The sequence below is a fragment of the Bidens hawaiensis genome, unplaced genomic scaffold, assembly GCF_021521415.1.
Source record: "Bidens hawaiensis isolate Kalapana, Puna unplaced genomic scaffold, B.hawaiensis_p1.1 tig00001461_1, whole genome shotgun sequence".
Classification (NCBI taxonomy): domain Eukaryota; kingdom Viridiplantae; phylum Streptophyta; class Magnoliopsida; order Asterales; family Asteraceae; genus Bidens; species Bidens hawaiensis.
In genome coordinates, this window is record NW_027491082.1 from 20,404 (window position 1) to 33,056 (window position 12,653).

Sequence of the window (12,653 nt, forward strand, 5' to 3'; positions counted from 1 at the left end):
GGAAACAGTTCACCACCAATGACTCGATCTCTTTTCTTGCATACAGGGATCCACAAAAGTCGGGGTAAATATCACTCTACTATATTGATACTTGAGAGATGGAGGCAAAAGATGGCGATAATGTGCTTTGAAGTCCTCCGTGTGCACTTTTTTAAACGAATTATCAAGCTCGTCCAAAACTGCAAGCCAATCGCCGTTAGAACTTGTGCATATACGGCGCGGAGGCGCTGGACAGCGGTCCACGAGCTTCACCCAGTGATCATCACCATCCTTGTTCATCTTCCACATTTCTGCCCGACGGTCCAAACCATCATCACCTACTGTATAGGATACATTCAGGTGAAGGCTTCCATCAAGAACAAGTAAAGTTGCAGCAAAGAAAGTCTCTTGGCTTTCATTTTCATGAAACCGAAGAGGAGGGGGCGGAATTTCCTTAAACAGTTGGGTGTTGGTATCAAAACGTATAATCCGGATAGGGCGTTCCTGAGTATAGGCTTGGAAATAAAGGCCTCGGCCCCAGGAAACAGGGGAAGCCCAAATGCAAGCAGGAGACCGCACATTGATGTTGTCAAAGGGGGAGAAGAGTGGGTCTTGAGTGTCACTGAAGAGGGGGGGGTCAATGTATTTCCAATAATCTTGGTTGCGAGAATAGACAAAAGCTAGCCAAGGACCGGTACCAAAATAACGACTAAAACATACAACATTGTAATCATTATCATCATCAGAATAGTAGAGACCGACAGGATTGTAAAGAGAAAACATGAAACAACCAGGGTGGTCAGCTCCGAAATACGCGACCTTGTGCATGACTGGATTCACAAATATGAACGTACCATGACCCTCATTTGCAAAGGTTGCAAGCACCAATCCATCCAAGCTTGCTATAACACATAACTCGGGTAAGCTATCGGAATCGGAATCGGAATCGGAATTGGAATCGGGTGGTGGGATGGCTTCGTTGAAGGAAAACGTCTTGACCAGATCGCATCCACTTACGGCAACTTGATAGTTGTCGATGGTTAATGGGCAGTTCCGGAGGTGATCCCGGTTAAACTTAGCTGTCGATAGAGCCCGTCTCCATGCTCTGCACACCCCCCTGCAACGTGCTACTTGGGATTTTGGAACTCTGCTTGCAACAACCGCTATTGCCGAAACTCTTCTCGGGTCGCCATCTCCTCCATCATCATCCTTCTTCAACCGTTTCTCCGCCTCCATATTTGATATGTGCGAAAGAAAATGGGTTTTAGGGTTTCAACATTCACAGTTATTATTGTTAGGTTAGGTTAGGTTACGTGGGTGGGCTTTCTTTGATTTCGGATCCGATCCGATCCAATCCATGAGATTATTATTATTGTTGTTGTTGTTGTTGCAAATTAGTTTTGTAATTAGCAAAAGAAGCACGCAAATTAAGTTGTCAATGTAGGGTTAGCCCACTTGGTATAGGTTCTTGGCTCTTAGTCAGTCTTGGGTTTAAACCCAAGCAAGGGGTGGAATTATGTAAATAAAAGAAGTAAGCATTGCTGTTAAATAAAGTATTTAAATCCATACTCTTCATTAAAAGTATAAATTAGTAAACTTTTTTCCTGATATTTATCAATTGCTTTTATTTGTTTTTTTTTTAATAAATGGTTCATTTAAATATTTATATCTAATATAATATATAAATGAACTCATATCAACCCGAAATGATAGAGGGGGAGGAGGGCTCTGAACCTACAGAAGTGTGGTCCCCACTTTACCCACCCCCACCAATAAAACTTACACACACCACATAGGCCTCACTTCCCTACCCCACTCCCCCTCTCCAACACACTCACATGTGGCCCCCACCCCCCAACCCACCCCGGCTTCTTCCACACTCGCCTAACTACCAGCCCAACCCACCTGGTTCCATAACCTTGATGTTCGGTCAATTTGTACATAGTTCATGTGTTTATTTTACTTGTTTTAGTTGTTTATTTCATGAACTTTGGTACTTCATACGTGTTTGTTATATTTCAAGTCACATGTGATTAAAGCAGTTATTATGGACCTGTACGAGTACGGAATGAAGACCCGGGATGATGTTTGATAGTGTATGATCAGAACTAGAGAATCTGGGTAAAAGTTGGTTTAGCATATCATTTGCTGAAAATAGAATATCATATGCTGAGCATAAAGGAGCGTACAATCATAAGTTTTTAAAGTATGGTTTGTTGAATTAGAGTATCATACTCTAAAGTTAGAGTACAATTTGCTAAGTAGAGTACCATTTGTTGAAACTAGAGTATCACATGCTGAGCCAAAATAAAACCACGGCATTAGCATTTTAAATAAACAAAAACCCTATATAAGGAAAAGTTAGTGTTTGAGAAGAGGGGGTCTCTGGAGGCAGTTACCAAAACCATTTTGAGAGCAGAAAAGGAGAAAACCATCAATTCCAATCATCTCTACTTCACCTACATGATCTATAACATCAAGATTGAAGACCGAGAGATGACGAATCGCGGCTAATCCTTTCGAGTCATACCCGGGATGTACAGTTTGTAATCTTTCAGTTATTTTCTCATGTACTAGGACAACTAAATGTAGTTATCTTTTGGTTAATCTATGAGTATTGATGTTTAGTATGTCAGCGCATTCAGTCGGTTTAGGTTTTGTCGATCAGAACGATTAGTTTGTCGGTTGCTATAATAATTGCTCGTAGGGTTGAGTTGACTAGTTAATTACAAGAAAGCATGCAATTGCCCTTAGTTGAGTCACACTGGTAGGGACCGTTTGATAATCAGTGCCGTGTGTTAGCGATTGTGGATGCCTACGGTTTAGCTCGTTAATCAATCTATAGTTGACTTAGGATAATTAATCTGTTAGGTTGCATGAGAATACTGTCAATTGCTTACTTGGATTCCCGGGTGTGATTTGTATTGTTTATTGTTTGAATCTTGCTTAAGTTGTTTGTTTGATATTATAACCAAATCAATTGCTAGTGTGATCAGCACTGTTGATAGTTGACTTCATAATGTTAGGAATCAGTTTCGCATTACTCTGACCACATACCCCTCGTGGTTCGACACCCTACTTACCCTAGCTTGCTTAGGTGATTAGGAACACTAATTCTAATACTTTTAACTAGATAACGATAGTCTAGTATCAAACCTCTCTACCCCCCCCCCCCCCCAACCCATCCCATCCTTACTCCTAACCCCACCCCCCCACCCCACCACACCCTCTCACCCTAAGGCTATCCGCTATGGTTGGGGGCACCGAAGCCCCTCCATCGTGCCACGTCATGGACACGAGGCTTCGAAGCCTGCCCCGCTATGGTTTAAAGTCCCTTGGGCGCCCCACTATATATATATATATATATATATATATATATAGGGGAAGGTTCATGTACATTTTAATCTTAAAATGAGAACGTAGGAAATAATACCAATTTCTAAAAAAAACAAGAAAGTAAGAAACAATACCAATCTACATAAATAATGATTTATAACAACAAAGAAAAAAACCTAAAAAGTTATAACAAAAGAATCAAAATCAAGAACAAAATAATAACAGCATATACTAGCAAATACTTATAACAGCAAAAGAAAAAATCTAATAATAACAACAAAATATATATAAGCAAATACTTATAACGTCTCATGATCGAAAATTAGCAAATATGAACAAAAAAAAACATCAAATACCTATAAAAATAAACCTAATGATAACGGCAAATTGGTTCTCACTATTCTCATGTTAAGAATAAAATGTATTTGATCTTGTTTCTATATATATATATATATATATATATATGGTGGGGTTATTGTAAGAATACATTGTTTTCTAGGAATGGTAAGAACAAGTCTCAACCATTAGATTAACTCATCTAATGGATGAGATTAGAAGTTACCAAAAACCGAAATAGTTTCCTAGAATTACTCTTTCACCATTATAACCGACATAGTTTTCTACAATTATTCTTTTAACATATGTTTTAATGCCAAATGTCAAAAATCTATTGGTTCTTAAAATTTCTAAGAAACTTTTTATTCTTATTTAAACCCTTTACATACATATATAATAATGTGTGTGTGAGAGATGGAGAAAGAGGGGGCCACCCCCACTCTCCTCTGCGTTGGCCGTTGTTAGGACTTATATTTTAGACCGACGCATCGAATTATTATAATTATGGGTGAAAAATAATTAATATATAGTTTTTCTTAACAACAAATGTTACGTCTATCCACTTCCTCCTAAAATAAACAAAAAGTTTTCTCTTGCTTGGCATTCAACTCAAGACCTCCTATCTAAGAGGCTTGCATGCTTACCAAGTTAGCTAGTCTCACAATGGCAAAAAAACGTGAAAATTTCCAAAATGTCTCGTTTAAAGAGTGAGAATCCCATTTTGTCCCTTCTTTTTGGAAGATTTAATCAATGTCCTTTATAAAGTTGTTGTCTATGACCATTTTGAAATTGAAGAAATGTTTTGTCTTAAACTCGTTTTAAACTACATGGTTAGCCTTAAACTCGTATTTGACAGCTAGTTTGACATCAAACTCGCTTTTCACAACCAGTTTGGCCACAAAACTCGTCTTTGACGACCTACTTGACATTTTATTTTTATTTATATATTATATTATATTATTAAAATTAAATTTTACTCATATTTGGTTTTAATTTTATAACTTTTGAATGTAAAGTTTTATGAAATTCCAAATGTACCATTGAGACGTGCTTATTTTCATTTGCGCGCCGACATAAATTTTGTTTAAAATTGAGCCGGGTCAAATTTTTATTGTAATGTTTAATAAAATTTGACCCGGCTTGGTTTTAAGTAAATTAAATCAAAACGCAGATAAAAATAAGCATGTGTCGACGGTATATTCGTCATTTTATAAAATTTAACACATTAAAAGTTAGTAGAAGAAAACTTAATTATCTTAATTATATGGTCTAGTAATAGTAAGATAATAATAGCGTGGGAAAATACATATTTTTTATTTGTTGTAATTATTTTAAATGTAACTAATTTATATGTAAGGCTCCAAACCCGGTGACCCTACTTTAGCGTCGGATTTACTCATAAACACAGTTCTTCAAAACAGAGTTTATTAAAACTTTTCGCGGAATATAAAACATCAATCATTTGTTACAAAACATTAAATCTTTTCTTTGATACCATAACACAAAACTTTATATTTAAAACATCTTTACTTCTTTCTTCAGATGCCAGCCGTTCAATCCATGCCCTTGTGTCATCCTCATGCTAACTCTGTAATCAGCTCACCTGCGTGCATACTAAAAGTCAGCTACGCTGAGTGAGTTCTAGTTAATCAGGCAACATACAATCTATTCCCATATATTACTTCCCGTATCCGAAGACACATATTACTACCTTAACCTTGTATAAATATCCATAGGAGGATCGTCACGTAATATCTATTAAAAGAACCCTTACCATTACCCTACCATATATAATTTCCATAGGAGGAACACTATACTATCCATAGAAGGAACACTTTACTATCCATAAAAGGAACACTATACCTTCCATAAAAGGAACTTCCATAAAAGGAACACTATACTTTCCATAAAAGGAACACTATACCTTCCATAAAAGGAACACTATACCTTCCATAAAAGGAACACTATACGTTATTATTTAATATCCATGTAAGGAGCTAGTCACTTCCCTTGACGATACGTGCAATATCCGAAGATCGTTCACGTACCGTCAAGCAATAAATCGTATCGATCACATATACCGTACACGGCATACACATAAAATTATATCCTTTCGTTCATACTTTCTTACTTTCTTTGTACTATCTTACTTTCATATCTTACGTTATAAAGAGCATTACGCCCTACATTCCTCGAGTATTACTAGGGCTCGGTACCCTCTTCGTAACCATACAACCATACGTTATCATTTCTTTCTTCTATTATCTCTATCGTGTTCATACACATACACATACATAACATACTTACCTTATTCTTAGCGCTGCAAACTGACAGTACGTGCAATATCCGAAGATCGTTCACGTACCATCAAGCAATCATTCATATATTTCACATTATCCATATAAGGCATACACTTATCTCTTAGGATAAGTGTATTAACTACCACATTGAGTATGCACACAGCCCCGAAAACATAACAAATAAGTGGGGCTAGAAACTCACCTGAACTCTTCTTCTTTTTCTGATAGCTGTAAATCCCTTCTTTAACTGAGCTCGGCTGATTGAAAAAGTTACACGTATCAATTAACTATCACTTCTCATAATGTGTTTCTATCTTTATATGACCCACAACGAACGGGGGTCCGGGGGCAGCGCCCCTGGCAGCGGGGTCTAGGGGCGGCAGCCCCTAGTAGAGTCCAAGGGGCAGAGCCCCTGGCTGGGGTCGAGCTGCCAGGTCAGCTTGGAAAAATTTTATTTCCATTAACTGTCTTAACACATTTTTCATTAGATTTTTAAATTTATTTTCTAAACGAACTTGGCTTTAGGCGAAGTTAAACCTCAGGCGAACTTGTCATCAGGCGAAGTTAAACCTCATGCGAACTTACCATCAGGCGAAGTTAAACCTCAGGCGAACTTAGCTTCAGGCGAAGTTAAACCTCAGGCGAACTTAGCTTCAGGAGAAGTTAAACCTCAGGCGAACTTAGCTTCAGGCGAAGTTAAACCTCAGGCGAACTTGTCATCAGGCGAACTTAAACCTCAGGCGAACTTTTCATCAGGCGAACTTAAACCTCAGGCGAACTTGTCATCAGGCGAACTTGGCTTGCAGGCGAAGTTCATCAGGCGAACTTAGCTTGCAGGCGAAGTTCATCGCTTGAAGGCGAAGTTGCCCAGATGAAGGCGAAGTTGCCCAGACAGCCTGCTGTTTGGTTTCTGTCCAACATTTCGAGCGATTTTAACACCCCCGCTATGGTTCAATATCACCCGCTACGCTTCCCGACCATTTCCGGTCACTTAACACTAAAAAGCTTGGATCTTTAAACTTCAAAGTTCAAGAATCTTACCTTTTTGAGCTTGTTGGATCTTGTTTCCTTGCTTAATCACAACCAACCGTTCTCTCTTCTCTCTCGGATCTTGGTCTCTCTCTCTACGGCTCTCGGCCTATCTCTCTCTCCTCGGATCTCGGCCGCGGGTCGGCTTGTGTATGGGGTGTGTGTCTGGTTTGGAAGTGTGAAGGAATAGGTGTAAATGAAGATATTTTTGGGTTTAGGGGATATTTATATCCCTTAAATCCCATTCTCATTTAACCCATCTCAATTAATCCAAGTCCCTGATCCGCTCCTACCCGATATTAATAATTAAAACGCGAAATCACTAACATAACTTTCTTTATTCAACATTATAAATTTTAGGATGTTACATTATATTTAATCTATAATATATATATATAAAAACGAAACCCCTAAAATCGTATGTGTCACGATATGGTCGCTCCTTCCTTTTATGTTATCTGTGATGTGCCTAACACAAAACCTATGTGTAGGTGTTGTACATGTGGCCAGCTTCAAAAGAGCATCCCTGTAAATCTTGCCTATAAAGGACAAAAATTGGAAGTTACCAGTAAAGTGTGACCTTGACCATGTTTCTGGTGGGATCTTAGATACCCAAAGATGTGCCCTTTTGTTTAAGTTTTTTAGGTTGATCATCTCTCTCTCATAATGTGTAGGTGTTGTACATGTGGCCAGCTTCCAAAGAGCATCCCTGTAAATCTTGCCTTTGAATATATTTCTCATGTTATCTGTGATGTGCCTAACACAAAACCTATGCTCTGCAGAAGGAAACAACTTATCTACTGCTTGTATAAGGCCCTGTACATACAACAAATCATTACTAAAGCACTAATCTACTAATGGTTAAATAAATTACCAAAGTACATAAACAAAAGTACTAACCTTTTGCCTGTCACTCATAAAGGTAAACTTAGATCTGTTGTTTAAATCCAAGTCATCACCAAGGCATTCCAAGAGCCATTCCCAAGAGTTCATTGTTTCAGCTTCAACAACAGCATATGCAACAGGGTAGTATCCATTGTTTGGATCTAGACCAACTGCTGTTAAAAGTTGACCAGGCCAAGCACTTTTAAGGAAAGCCCCATCCAGTCCCAAGAGATCCTTCCTATTGCTCTAAAACCCTTTTTCAAATACCCCAAGCAAACATATATCCTATTGAATTGTCTTATCTCAGATGTTGGATCTAAGCATCCTTCTAATTCAAGCTTTACTGTTGTATCTGGATAAGTCCTCTTCAACTCTTCAATATAATCCCTCAATAACCCATATTGGCTTTTGAAATTTCCATTGATATGTTCCTTGGCCAACATCTTTGCCCCGTAAGCTTTCATGTCAGAAACACCAACTTCAAACCTCCTTTGAAACCTTTCTTTGATAGATTTAACTTTCAGCTAGGGGTCATCTTGAAGATCAGTAATTAATTGGTTTGAGAGGAACCCGGCTGTGCAAGCATAAATTTGCCTAGATTGAAGGCATTTATGTTCAGTTACCAACCTTGTAATTTTCCATGAACTTGTTCTCTTTTGGTATGACAGCAACAGTACCCAAGGGCATTTACTAGCAAGTGGGTCTTTCCTTTTTCCCCTACCCCCAATATTTTTCTGGTCTGGTCCCTGATCTTTATTAGCAGTGCTAGATCCAACCCCCTGCCTGTGGGACCCATCTTCCATATCCCCTTCACACACTGCCCTCACCCTTATCAAATCATCTTTTCTTATCCTAATTTGTCTTCTTGTTTCAACTGCATGTGCCTTGATCATAGCCTTCACCTCTGCTTTTGTACCAAAAACTTGCCCCACATGGAAAAGAGAATCCATGTCCCTCTCATCTCCTTGTTTTTCTATATACAACCTATCATTATCCAACATAACATCATCCATTTCAATGTCCAAACCCTCTCTGAACTACCAATTGCATCCTGCTGATCAACTTCAAAATCAGTATGCAATCTAAAATCCCTCATATCTACATCTACATCATTTGTGTCACCATCTTCATAGTTGAAATCACTATCTGAATCACTTTCTGAATTTTCATCACCCTCCTTAGCTTTCTTAACATTCTTAGATTTCTTAACTGGACAACCCTCTACATTTTCATCCTCATCAGAACATTCATCTCTCATCTCAAAATTAGAATCCCTACTATCATCAGTTCCACTTTCATCATCTGAACTTGAAGATTCTTCAATTCTTCACCACCTTCATCTCCAATATCATCTCCACTTTCATCATCTGAACCTGAAGATTCTTCACTATCTCCATCTCCACTACCATCTCCACCTTCAACAACTTCAACATCTTCATTCACTCCAACATTTTTCTCTTATTGAAAAGTCTCATCTCCAACCTTTTTCTCTTGTTCCACGCTGCCTTTACCAGTCTCATTTATGCTATTTTGCCATTCCAACAACAACCTTTTCTTAGTTGCATTTCCTTTATCTATTACTATCTCACTTGCAAGCAACTCCTCATCTGTTATCTCTTCAATAATAAACTTTGAGGGTGAGTAGAAGTATGTGTGTACATAGGTGTAATCATGCTCAACATACATGTTCATTAATTTCCAAGCTCCAATATACTGAGCAAATCCCTTAACATCATCATTACTTCCCAAAGCTCTAAGCCCCCAATCCAATTTTGAACCAGGTACTAGATAGTGGTAGAATCTAACCTTTTTTGTAGGATACTGTAATTGCTCCAAGATTTCATCAAGCTCGTGAACAGAATACTTGTCAATATCGAGCATGTCAACAAAATTGACAACGGCTCTGTTATAAACCCGTCCAGGAAATTTGGTGAAAGTACCACCATGATGCAACTTGATCGAGAACAAATGTGGATGATTAACTACAAATAAAAGATTAAACATTTATTAGCTACATAAACCCGATTATAAACCCTAAAATTTGAACTTACCATAAAATTTCTCAACATCCGATTGTTCTAAGGCTTCACGGATGAAGAATCGGGGATAATCCATTTAGGGTTTTTGATTAATCGGCGTAGGAGAATGTTTAATTTGGGGGAATTGAAGTAAAAGAAAAGCGGTATGGATGAAAAGACCAAACAACCCTCACATGTGACGTGACGTTTTTTAACTGAGTTTTTCTAACCCAGTTAGCGTAAAGGACATAACGTGTAGGAAAAAAATGTTTAAAGAACACCGTCTGTAAGAAAACTAAAAAAGGGACACGATCCATAAATTGACTTTGTTTAAAGGACAAAATTTGTAATTCTGTCTAATATATATAAATACAAAAACATTCAAAAGGGTTATTCAAATATTTGGTAAGTAAATAGTTCCATGTCCATCATCCATTTTCCTTTACTATGAAATAAAAAACAAATTTTGGGGGTGTGTTATAACTATACATTCATGTTATAAATATTTATTTCACACATACAACTATGACACTATTGTCACATTGTAGCATATCTATTTAATCTTGTTATGAACCTATACACATGTGTATTCACGAGTTGGCATGAACACAACATGATTAAGAGCATGTTTGGGAATTGGGATTGAGTTTGAAACATGATTATTGGTTTATTGGCTTTTTCAAAAAGCCATTTTGAAAAACTGTCTTTTAATCTTTTTCAAAAATCTAAACTAAGAAAGTTTTTTATGATTGCCAAACACATTTTATCTTAATGGCTTTTTGAAACCTCTAATAAGCCAATAAACATTTTTCAAATTCAATCCCAAACATGCTCCTAACTATAAATTTGTTTTTCTTTCTTCGACCAGCGGACATTCTTTTGATTGGATGGGTAGGGGGAAGCATGATTGTGTGGACCTTACTGGGTATCTCTTTTTGTCGGGCTTAGGGATACCCGATTTATTGCTAGGCATGCCGTTTTAAAGGCAGAATCAGGATAAATTGCTAAGCACGAGAAGACATGTGTCGAGAATCAACACTCCTTCATTCCCTTTGCTTTCGATACATTTGGGTCTCTTGCTCTCGATGCTGCTACGTCTCTAAAAAGTGTTCAGCGGGTCGTGCATGGTAACTCATCGACGCCGAAGAATGATAACTTTGTTTTCAGTAGGATCAATTTTGCCATTCAAAAGAGGGTGGCGGTGCAACTTGTTGCCCGCTTACCTGTCTCTCTATTGTAATTGGATCTTTTTATTGTGTAAAGATTGTTAATTTAGTAAAAAAAAGTACTCTTAATTTACAAAAAAAACATAATATTTCAAAAAAAACATATTAAGTAATAAAAAAGTTGATTTCAAAACTCAACGTGACTATATTTTAGCATAATAAGCACAAATAATTTAAATTTTAACATAAGTAGCTCTATAAAATCTATAAAAACAAACAAGTCAAGTAATGAATACGCTAGATTGACCCGACCGATACAACCCGTTTAGCTAATTGTGTTACGTATGTGCATGTTTGATTTGAAATTGACCCTTTAATTTTTATGTTACGTTTGTCTTGTGTAAAAAGTTCACAACCTTAATTCCTTGTGGGATGTCGGGTGATGCTAGTAACATCTTTGAGATAAATGCTTGTTTCACCTACCATGTAAGTCATTTAATTGTGTACATTTACCACACTCAACTATGTTCCTAAACTAGGTTAAAAACTCTATTTGTATCAGTTCCACTTTAATCATCCTTTGTATCATGTTTGACTTCACAAAAGCAGGAAGGAACAGTGCTTTTGATGATTTTTTAAACGACATCTTAATGTTTGAATTTTTAATCTGAAATCCTATGAGAATTCTCTTTATGTTTAAATCTATCGGTGATTAATAAATACAATTATTTATAAATTATTATCTTTAAACAGCTAGTGACAAAAATATAAAAATAATCTCACGGGAGAGCAAATAAAATGACCACATAAATGTCAAAGCTTAGGGTGCAACCTAATAAAACAACGTCAAATGAATAGTGATTTACTTATTTATATGTGAGAGGAAAACATTTTGCTAAATAAAATATGTATAAAATATGCTTTCGTTTTCTTTTATAACTTAATAATAGTGTTTCATATAAATTCAAGACACCATTACGACTTTTAACTTTCGTATCTATACCACTATATAAAACATAATAGACGGAGAACAATGCAATTTCATATAATTATTAACACAACTAAGACGAATTTAGTACCTAAGATACAAGTCATACATGTAATAATTCTTATTAATAAACTTTACCGAATTAATACATTATTTATTGCATATTTATTCACTGTACTAAGTACATATAATTGTATTAAGTACATATAATGGTGTACATTTAATAATAATAATAATAGTGCCCAAATACAATAATTGTTTAAGGTAGATCGGGTTAGATTGCGCTCTTATGAACCAGCCGTGAAGTGCGGTACACTCACTATATTTTAATATAAACTTTATTACAAGCCAAATGTGATACGATTAGAATTGTCTCACTTATACATAATTTGTTTAGGATGTTATTTATGCTGTAGAAATTAACATTTTCTTTTGGCCTGATTGACCAATACAAATCCACACCCTTTCTTGCAATTTATTGAATATATGTTGTGACTATACCTAAATCACAAGCTATACTTTGATTTCTTATATGGATTGAAGAATTGGAGATCTCATCTCAGCTGATTGTGACTTGGGAATCATGATTTTAAACTCAATCACACTTCATTGACAC

At 36.6% G+C, this 12,653-nt stretch overlaps 1 pseudogene; it reads right to left on the bottom strand.

The window, feature by feature from the left end:
* Nucleotides 1-12,653, bottom strand: part of LOC143578075 (vacuolar sorting protein 18-like) — a 62,503-nt pseudogene that overhangs the window by 4,275 nt on the left and 45,575 nt on the right.